The sequence below is a fragment of the Balaenoptera physalus genome, assembly GCF_965194825.1.
Source record: "Balaenoptera physalus genome assembly, chromosome: 3".
NCBI lineage: Eukaryota > Metazoa > Chordata > Mammalia > Artiodactyla > Balaenopteridae > Balaenoptera > Balaenoptera physalus.
In genome coordinates this window covers 11,227,594-11,239,033 of record NC_138890.1, presented here as the reverse complement: position 1 = coordinate 11,239,033, position 11,440 = coordinate 11,227,594, and the positions used below count along the sequence as shown (strand labels likewise).

General features: G+C 45.4%; 1 pseudogene across 1 annotated transcript; it reads left to right on the top strand.

The window, feature by feature from the left end:
• The first annotated feature begins 5,409 nt into the window (after window positions 1-5,409).
• On the top strand, window positions 5,410-11,359 carry LOC309656979 (small nuclear ribonucleoprotein E pseudogene; annotated as a pseudogene). Its single transcript has 2 exons — window positions 5,410-5,583; window positions 5,826-11,359. The product of its transcript is annotated as a small nuclear ribonucleoprotein E pseudogene (transcript).
• Window positions 11,360-11,440: the final 81 nt, after the last annotated feature.

Here is an 11,440-nt window from a genome sequence, read left to right as displayed (position 1 = left end):
GAGTGAAAGGGGTGGGGTGGGAGAAATTGGGAGATTGGGATTAACACATATACACTATTGATACTATGTGTAAAATAGACAACTGATGGGAACATACTGTATGGCACAGGGAACTCTACTTAATGCACTGTGGTGTCCTAAATGGGAGCGAAATCCAAAAGGGAGGGGTTATATGTATAGGTATGGTGGATTCATTTTGCTGTGCAGTAGAAGTTAACACAACATTGTGAAGCAACTATACGCCAATAAAAATTATTTAATTAAAAAAACCCCAGACCTATATTAAAAAAAAAAAAAAAGACTTCTATGTGGGATGGAGTGCAGGTTGTGAGGCTTCTGTGTTTCCTGCCTGAGGCCGCAGAGGGAGTGAGATAAAGGGACTGGGCAGTGGGCAGCGCTGCTGGAGAGTGTGAGGGGTGAGATCTAGAGCTCCCAGCACCTCTCTGCCCCCTCCTGATTCCTTCACTGTCCCTTAAGCCAGCTTCCTTTTCTCTGTCATGGTGAGAACACCTCCCCTGCACCCCCGCCCCCAGCCCCATGCTCCAAGGACACTGGTTTCTCCCCATGTTCAGGAGCTAAGAAAGCTCAACCCAGACCCCTCCCCAACTCAGTTCTCCGTCCGCCTTCCTTATCTCACCCCCGCCCCATGTCCTGGCTGTGCAGACTCTTTCCTCTTATGATCAAAGTAGGGTATCATAATTGCATCTTGAAGAATGTCAGTGATGATTAAAGGGCACTAGATAGATCATGGAATACTGTTCGTTGATCGAGTACCACATGAGGGGCACCACACTGAACACTGGGCACGCAGCATCTCACTTAAGCCTCCCTGGACCCTAAGAGGTAGCGGACTGTTTTTATTCTCATTTTATAGAAAAGGAACCTGAGGCCCAGAGTGACCCACACAGGGTCAGCCAGCTTGTGAGTGGCACAGCTGGCACTTGACCCAGCTGACTCTAGAACAGAGCTGGAGAGAAGTCCTAAGACCCCACCTCCCACCATGCTTTCCTGCCCCCCAACTCCCATCCCCTGACTATCTCAGGCTGAGTCATCAGAGGTCAGCTCTCTCCACTCCTGATGTCCCCCCGGGAGACCCTGGAACCAGCCTCATTGCAGGTGGTGTGGCTAATTCCAGGCCTGACACCACCGGCTCCAAAAAGGGATCCCTCCCCCAGGAGATGCTGGCTCGCTCCATGACCTTGTAGGGTAGACCCTTGTCCCTGGAATGGCCTGTTGCTCAGGGAGCTCCCGGAGGTGGAATCTGTTGCCAGGGAGGGGAGAAGGAGGCTAGGAATGGTGTTAGAGCCCAGCTGTGCCCCCTGCCCTGTAGCCTTAGCACTGGAGTTATGTTCTCTCTGGGTATCTGTCCCAGGGACACCCCAGAATTCCTGGCCAGGACTGGAAGGGTTATCTGGGGTTCCTGGCCTCTGGGGACTCTGGTCCAGCTGTCCAGGCTGCGTGGCCTGGGGCATGAGGTGGATGAAGCCTGCCATTTATAGCTCAGAAGGAGTGAGCTGCCCTCCTGCACCGTCATTCTCCAACTGGGGACTTCTGAGGACCGGGGTGGGGGCAGAGCTCTGTGTTGCCATCAGGCCACCTCACAACCCTGAGACTCAGGGTCACTTATTGAGCGCCTACTACATGCCAGGCACTGTGCAGGCTTTGGAGACATGATGCTGGACATGACTCAGCCCAGTGGGGAGAGACAACCAATACCTGCAAACCGCTGTGGAATTTGTTAGGATAAGGCAAACTGCTGTCTGAGGTTGGGATCCCCCAGAAGCAGAGCCTGAGACAAAAATTCGAGAGCAAGTAATTTATTTGGGAAGTTACCCAAAGAGACACAGGTAAGGGGTGGGGAAGAGAGAAGCGTTACCACTCTGGAAGCCTGGAGCACAGTGCCACCAGGGACCTCTGGGGGGCAGCAGAGAGCATGCCCTTCAGAGTTTGAGGACCTGAGGGGTGAAGGAGCTGGGGTATTTATCTACCAATTCCCATCCTTGTCGGTTGAAGGCTGATCCTGGGGGCTGTTGATATTGGGCCACCACCAGCTTCAGCAGCTGGAGAAAGACACCCCCGCACCCCGCCATGCATAGGTGCTGGAAGAAGGAAGCCCTTGGTATAGGAGGACCTGATTAATTTTGGGTGGAAGTCAGGGAAGGCTTCCCTGAGGAGGTGGCAATTGATGTGAGGTCTGAAGGAGGACTGTAAGGGGGTTGCCTCTCCCCCCCACCCCCAAATCTCTCCTGGAGTTTGAGGCACGCAGAGAGACCGAGGGGCCAGAGTGAATTTACCGAATACTGGAGGAAAAGAGCAAAGATGATCTCAGCTTGCATCCTATGGAGTCTTGCTCACTGAATAATAATATGACAAGGATGATAATCGAAATGGCACTGGCTAAAGATGACCCAGAGCGGCAACAGATGTGCTGAGCCGGTCACGTGCAGCATGTGGGCGCGGGGTGGGCGGGGATGGGGAACTCGACCCTTCACTGAGAACCGTGTGCAGTGTGTACTTGGAGTCCCCTCAGCAGGGAAGTTGCTCCTCAAGGTCACACAGCTGGCACTGTGCCAAAGCCAAGATTTGAACCTGAATCTGTCTGATTTCCCCGGACCCTGAAACCACCACTGCTCCAGCCCTGCTGCCCAGTTTATTAAGAATCACCAGGGAAGGAGCCAGTGTGGGGAGGCGGGAGCAAAAGGTCCCGTGTCCTCCCCAGTTTCTCTGAGGCAGACTCCAAGGGGGAACTGTGTGGATTACAGAGCTGGCCCACAAATGCTGAAAAACAGGCATGCCCACAAGCTTTATGGCACCATCACAATAATTAATAACAATCATGGTTAACACTGACATTTCCCTCAATCTGCCTGCGCTGTTTTAAATGCCTCACAGATATAAGCTCATATATTAATTTTCACAATAACCCTATGAGATGGGGCTATTATTATTCCCATTTTACAGCGGGAGAAACTGGAGCACAGAGAGGTCAAGAAACTTGCTCAAGGCCACACAGCTGAAAATGGCAAAATCAAGATTTGAACTCAGGCTGTCTGACTCCAGAGTTTGCACCCTGAACCACTGTACTATGCCCTGAACAGCCTCATATGCTTGACCTCCAGCCCAAATTACCTTTGCAGATGACAGCCGCTGCCCATTGGGTGTCAGAGCTACCACTACTGGGAGATGATTCTCTGTGAGTCCCAGGTGTTTCCATACAACTCACAAGCAGGGATGTGGACAGCTTTCGTTCTGGCTCTCTTTTCAAGAATGTTTGTATAGCAAGTGGCCCCAGAAGATAGAGAGAATTTCTTGCTCTGGAGCAGAGGGCAGGTTTGTTTGCTGTCCATGTAACAAAGTTAATGCTTCCCTCTGAGATAAAGGTAGAGCAGGTTTGTTCACAGCCCACTAGAAAAGACAGGAGTTTCTGAGCTCAGAATTATTCAGCTGTGGTGCAAACCCAACGTGCACCTGCATTGTCCCCATGGCGCCTGGGAGGAACCAGCAAAAACATGAAGTTCATACTGCCTGCTGTGCTGTGAGTAGTAAAGTCCTTTGTCTCTGACCCTGGAGTCTCGTATCTTCTGCCAGCATCCATGAAACTGGCAGGTTAAATTGTCAGCTTACGAGTAAAGTCTCAGACCCTTCACAGTCCTAGATACCTATTTGCTCTCTCTATGACACTACCTGTCACCAAGATGTCTCACCAGGGATCCTGGATTTAACCTGTTTAGGTTCCACCTCTGCTGCTGCCTTTCTGACCTGGTGCAGAGTGGGACGTGAGGAGTTAAAGCATGTCATTCTTTAAGGTTGATTTCTCAACCTTGGCACTGTTGACATTTTGGGCTGGATCATTCTTTATAGTATAAGGCTGTCCTGTGCACCGTGGGATGTCGAGCAGCGTCACCGGACACTACTCACTAGATGCCATTAGCACCCCACCCCCAGTCCTGACAACGTAAAATGTTTCCATACATTGTCAATGCCCCCTGGTGTGTGGCCTAAATCATCCTCCTTGTTGAGAACCTTTTAGGAAGGACCAACAGCTTAGACAACCAAAAAAGCTGCCTTCTTTGTCTTAGGGAGTCTATTTTTCAGAGAGATCCCTCTACACTCCCAAATTATCAATATATAGAAATGATTCCTAGATTACCCTCAGTATGAACACTGGCATATTGGAAGTCTTGTGACTTTGGACGAATGAATGAGTTAACGAGCAAATGATACAAAGTAACAACACTGTACACCCACGTTCGTGGCAGCATTATTCGCAATAGCTAAAAGGTGGAAGCAAACCTAATGGCCATTGGTGGACGAATGGATAAACAAAATGTGGTTCATCCACACAATGGAATATTATTCAGTCTTAAAAAGGAAGGACATTCTGACATAAGCGGCAATGTGGATGAAACTTGAGGACATTATGCTAAATGAAATAAGCCAGTCACAAAAAGGACAAATATTGTATGATTCGTCTTATATGAGGTCCCTAGAGTAGTCAAATTCACAGAGACAGAAGAAAGTAGAAAGGTGGGTGCCCGGGGCTGAGGGGTGGGAATGGGGAGTAAGTGTTTCATGGGGAAAGAGTCCCCATTTTGCAAGATGAAAAGAGTTCTGGAGGTGGATGGTGGTGACGGCTGCACAATAATGTGAATGTACTTAATGCTACTTAACTATACACTGAAACAAGATTAAGATGGTAAATTTTATGTTATGTGTATTTTACCACAATTTAAAAAAAGTAACAACAACAACAAAACAACTAACAGCATCTGTTGAGTATTTACTATGCACCAGGCACCGAGTGTTTTAGATGCACTATCTCAGAGTTTGCAAACTTCACTTATCCCCACGTCACCTCTACCCTTTTGTCCATGTCTTACTTTGGGTTTCCCCAAAAGTAGACCCCAAAACAAGAGTTTGTGGGAGGTGGTTCCTGGAAGCCTGGTGAGAGAGTGGGGAAAGGAGACAGGGAGAGGGGGTACGTTCATGAGTGGCTACCGCTGCGGGCAACCAGGGGTTGGTTCCACTAGGGATCTTCTGAACACTTCTGACGTCTACTCTGAAGTCATCTTAGAGTCATCCAACTGAAGGGTCAGGAGGCTGGGGGTATTTGCCCACCAACTCTTGACCCTCAGTGATTGATGGCTACACCCTGGGCATTAACACCCTGCTGCTTCTGGTCTGCCACACGCGGGGCCAAGAACACTGTATCAGGAGTCGTTGGCATGTGATGGGAAGTGTCTGCAGGTGAACTATGGGTGTGTTGAAGGAATATGGGGAGGGGTCATCAACAGTGGCTGCTAAGGCCATGTCTGTGTACCAAAGGTACTATCATTTCCTTGATTTTTTTTTCTTTAAATCTATCATTTAAAAAAATCTCAGGTGGGTTAGTCATTGTAAGCACCCACCATGGGGTACCATGGTCAGAACCAAAAAGTGTAGAAGGTGACAGTGCACCCCATCATTTTCAGATACCTGCAAAAGAGATCTCGGATTCAAATCCGGCTTTATTTTATTTATTTATTTTTTAGTATAAATTTATTTTATTTATTTATTTTTGGCTGCGTTGGGTCTTCGTTGCTGCGCATGGGGTTTCTCTAGTTGTGGCGAGCCAGGGCTAGTCTTCATTGCAGTGCGTGGGCTTCTCCTTGCGGTGGCTTCTCTTGTTGCGGAGCACGGGCTCGAGGCACGCGGGTTTCAGTAGCTGTGGCATGTGGGCTCAGTAGTTGTGGCTCGGGGGCTCTAGAGTGCGGGCTCTGTAGTTGTGGCGCACGGGCTTAGTTGCTCTGCGGCATGTGGGATCTTCCCGGACCAGGGCTTGAACCCATGTCGCCTGCATTGACAGGTGGATTCTTAACAACTGTGCTACCAGGGAAGTCCCTGAAGTGTGGCTTTATGAGCAAGTGACTATACAGATAGAGGGCTGTATCATTGGTTTTAATGAGTACAGAAACCTTATATCAGATGATGCTGAGGGATTCAATCTAAAACAAAGTCAAGAAAACACTTGGGGTAGATCATGCTCAAAGGAGGTAATATTACTCTGCTCCAAAGTGTCTCCAACTAGAATATTACTCAGCCATAAAAGAGGATAAAATAATGCCATTTGCAGCAACAAGGGTGGACGTAGAGATGATCATACTAAGTGAAGTAAGTCAGAAAGAGAAAGACAAATACCATATGATATCACTTATATGTGGAATCTAAAATATGACACAAATGAACTTATCAGAAACAGACTCACAGATGTAGAGAACAGACTGCTGGTTGCCAAGGGGGAAGAAGATGGGGGAGGGATAGATTGGGAGTTTCTTTTTTTTTTTTAAACATCTTTATTGGAGTATAATTGCTTTACAATGGTGTGTTAGTTTCTGCTTTATAACAAAGTGAATCAGCTATACATATACATATATCCCCATATCTCCTCCCTCTTGCATCTGCCTCCCACCCTCCCTATCCCACCCCTCTAGGTGGTCACAAAGCACCGAGCTGATCTCCCTGTGCTATGCGGCTGCTTCCCACTAGCTATCTATTTTACATTTGGTAGTATATATAAGTCCATGCCATTCTCTCACTTTGTCTCAGCTTACCCTTCCCCCTCCCCACGTCCTCAAGTCCATTCTCTACATCTGCGTCTCTATTCCTGTCCTGCCCCTAGGTTCTTCAGGACCATTTTTTTTTTTAAATGCCGTATATATGTGTTAGCATACAGTATTTGTTTTTCTCTTTCTGACTTACTTCACTCTGTATGAGTCTCTAGGTCCATCCATCTCACTACAAATAACTCAATTTCGTTTCTTTTTATGGCTGAGTAATATTCCATTGTATATATGTGCCACATCTTCTTTATCCATTCATCTGTCGATGGACACATAGGTTGATTCCATGTCCTGGCTATTGTAAATAGAGCTGCAATGAACATTGTGGTACATGACTCTTTTTGAATTATGGTTTTCTCAGGGTATATGCCCAGTAGTGGGATTGCTGGGTCGTATGGTAGTTTTATTTTTAGTTTTTTAAGGAACCTCCATACTGTTCTCCATAGTGGTTGTATCAATTTACATTCCCACCAACAGTGCAAGAGAGTTCCTTTTTCTCCAGACCCTCTCCAGCATTTATTGTTTGTAGATTTTTGGATGATGGTGTGAGGTGATACCTCATTGTAGTTTTGATTTGCATTTCTCTAATGATTAATGATGTTGAGCATTCTTTCATGTGTTTGTTGGCAATCTGTATATCTTCTTTGGAGAAATGTCGATTAGAATGGGAGTTTGGAGTTAGCAGATGCAAACTATTATATAGAGAATGGATAAACAGCAAGCTGTATAGCACAGGGAACTATATTCAATATCCTGTGATAAACCATAATGGAAAAGAATATGAAGAAGAATATATATGTATAACTGAATCACTTTGCTGTATAGCAAAAATGAACACAACATTGTAAATCAACTATACTTCAATAAAATTAAAATGGAGCAAAATAAAGTATCTTCAACTAGAACTTTTCGGTCATGGCACGTGACTCGGTTCGGTCTAGTTCAAGATGCTGACAAACTTCAGGGCTGGTGCTTGAAAGACAGAATTGTGGTGCTTGAAAGAAGCTTTTCAAGGAGTTAAAGTGTATTTGAACATGTGACGATTGATATTTATAGAATAAAGGTTTTTGCTTTCTTTGTCCCTTTCATGGTGGTAGCAGGGTAAACTTCTGAGAAGGTGCCAAATATCTAAGAACATATATCTGCCCCTGAGAGAACTTCTGTAGAATTCAATTCCATTAGTTAAAATAGTTTTTCTAGGGGACTTCCCTGGTGGTCCAGTGGTTAAGAATCCACCTTCCAATGCAGGGGATTGAGCACCATCTATCCCCGGTCAGGGAACTAAGATCCTACGTGCCTCGGGGCAAATAAGCCCACATGCCGCAACTACTGAGCCCACACATTCTAGAGCCCGTGCACCACAACTAGAGAGCCTGTGCTCTGCAACTAGGGAAGCCCGCATGCCACAACGAAGATCCCGAGTGCCGCAACTAAGACCTGACGGGGCCAAATAATAATAAAAAATGTTTTTAAAAAAATAAATAAAATAAAATAGTTTTTCTACTAACTGGCCCCAGCCTGAAGCTTGACACAGTAACTAGACTAGCTATTTGTTCTACAACTATCTTAAGAGAACTCTGTCAACTGCTTTAATTTACAAAGATTATATTTAAATTCCATTCTTTTGACTACGTTAAAGATTGTATGTTTCAAAGCATCCTTTTAAAAACTTATTTCTTTGTGCTTACAATTTTTTTCTATAGTAGATCATTTTATTGATTAAATTTAACCCCTTCAACAGAAAACAGATCAGTGCATTCCTAAGGATCAGGGAAGAGTTTGTTGCATAGGATTTTGGGGTGGGGGGTCAGGGCTGATAAATGGAATATTGCCTGCCATATCAGTAAACAAAGGATGTCACAGTTTTCAGTGCTTGCAGCTCTCCGACGTGAGTCAGTGAGCCCTGAGGGAACTAAGGAAGGAAAGAATACCTGCCATCTAGCAGCCATCAGACTGCAGCCCCTCCCTACGGTGAGCCCTAAGGAAACTCAGGATGTGAAAACATAGGATACTGGCCCCAGATAACGGAGGTGCATATCCAAGTAATGATTTCAGTGAGCTCAGACTCTTGTATCTTCCCATACATAGAAAAACACTAATTTCCTTAACTTGACATATCTGGTTTTCTTTAATTAACAATAATCTTTCGATGTTCAGACTATCTGCCCTTTGTTGCAAAACTCCTATATAACCTGGCTTCCCCCTTGCCTCCCCAGAGCAGTTCTCTCAGGGTTACTTGAGATGCTGCTTCCCGGGCTTGAAGTCCTAAAAATTCCCGCCGAATAAAACATGACTCTCAACTTTTAGGTTGTGAATATTTTTTAAGTCAACAGGGCTGAAGAACTGCTCTACTCTTTGGTTGTGGTGGTGATGGCATTTGTCAAATTTCAGAGTGAGTTTTACTGAATGTAAATTCTACTTCAATAAACATAACTTTAAAAACTTAAAAAAAAAGTGTCTCCAGCTAGAAATGATCAATGAAGTGAGAAATTGTTGGGAAGGCAACGCAGTTTGTTTTTTTCAGGTGTTCTTTGTTTGGGAGTGTGGTCCTAAAACATTTCCTCATATTGTTACCCTTATGTTGTTATTACCAGCTGACAATTAAAAAAAAAAACTCAAATAACTTCTTTGGCCTCATCATAGTGCAGGCTCGAGGTACCAATTGTGTTTTCTACACATTTAAGTAAAATGTGTTTATCCATTTCACACTTAAAAAAAATTATTTTTAATTGTTTTGGCCCTGCCACATGGCACGTGGGATCTTAGGTCCCTGACCAGGGATGGAACCTGCGCCCCCGGCAGTGGAAACACCGAGTCTTAACCACTGGGCTGCCAGGAGAGTCCTCATTTCACATCTACAGTCATCTTGCTTGCCAGTCATTCATGAACTGTATTATCTCATTTAATCCTCCTAACATCCCTGTGCACTAGGTGTTATTACCTTTATTTTACATATGAGAAAATGGGGACTCAGAGGGGTGAAATGACTTATCCCAGGCAGCACTCAGGTACACAACATAATGATTCCATATTTGTATACGTTGCCAAATGATCACCCCATAAGTCTAGTGCACAACCCTCACCATAAGCTATAATGGAATAAAAAAAAAAGAATCTAGATATATACATATATGTGTATAACTGAATCACTTTGCTGCACACCTGAAATTAACACAATATTGTAAATCAACTATACTTTAATAAAAACAAACAAAAAAACCCAACCATCGCCACACACAGTTACAATTTTTTTTTCTTGTGACGAGAACTTTCAAGATCCCTCTCAACAACGTTCAAGATCTCTCTTAACAACTTTCAAATACACAGTACAGTATTATTAACTATACAAATCATGCTGTACATTACACTTCCTGACTTAATTATTTTATAACCTGAAGTTTGTCCTTTTTGACCACTTTCACCCACTTACCCTACCACTCACTCCCTGCCTCTGGTAACACCAATCTGTTCTCTGTATCTATGAATTCATTTTGTTGCTGTTGTTTTTTTAAAGATACCACATATAACTGTATAAACGACATCAAACGGTATTTGTCCTTTCTCTGTCTGACTTAATTCACTTAGCATAATGCCCTCAAGGTCCATATTGTCACAAATGGCAGGACTTTTTTCTTTTTTATGGTCAAATAGTAATTCATCCATCTTGAATAAACATATCGGCAGCTGTAAGATACAGCTACTAGATAAACAACCAGATAAGGAACTAGGCTGTCCCACCCATGAGGCTCTCCTTTCAGAAAGCCCTGGGTAACCTAAATAACTGACCACTTGCGCGGCCCTACTTCTCCCTTCTTGTGCCCTAATTCTTGTTATTAGGCTTTAAATTAGCCAGTAAAGAGTGAATCTGCAACACCCCAGGCACCCCACACTTGGACCCTAATAAAGGCAGAGCCCCAGGTCTGTGCTGTCTCTCTACCTGTGACCTCACTGTGTGGCCCTCGGTGTGTCCTGTACCCTCCAGGACCTGTAAGAAATCTTTTTTTCAAAGTTCCCCAGTGGTTGCGGCTGAGGTGTCTTGCAATCGTAAGAACCACAAGGGCTAGTCCAGCCACACCATTGGCTCTGGTTGGTTGCGGAAATGTCTGTGGGGGTCCCCACAAGTCTTACATGTCCAGGTGGGTGACCCCAGGTGTTCCTAGCTGAGACTGACACACCTTCCCACCCAAGACCTCTGTTTCAAAGGACCTCAGGTAGCCATCATTCACATGACAAAGGGACCCGGGTAAGTCAAGGAATGCAAAAACTTTGGCTGGGAAAAAGCTTCGGGTGCGGTTACTGACCGGGAACAAATAGCCTGTGAAGAGTTCCAGAGAATTATTTTTAAACCATGTACCCAGTCTGTGCCTGTTTGAGCCTTAAAACAATACCCAGGTCCCGGGCTTCCCTGGTGGGGCAGTGGTTAAGAATCCGCCTGCCAGTGCAGGGGACACGGGTTCGAGCCCTGGTCCAGGAGGATCCCACATGCCGCGGAGCAACTAAGCCTGTGCGCCACAACTACTGAGCCTGCGCTCTAGAGCCTGTGAGCCACAACTACTGAGCCTGCGTGCTGCAACTACTGAAGCCTGCGTGCCTAGAGCCGGTGCTCCACAACAGGAGAAGCCACCGCAATGAGAAGCCTGTGCACCGCAACGAACAGTAGCCCCTGCTCGACGCAACTAGAGAAAGCCCGTGCGCAGCAACGAAGATCCAGTGCAGCTAAAAATAAAAATAAATAAATAAAAAAAAAAAAAAAAAAAAAACCCAGTGCTTCCCTGGTGGCGCAGTGGTTAAGAATCCACCTGCCAATGCAGGGGACACGGGTTCGAGCCCTGGTCTGGGAA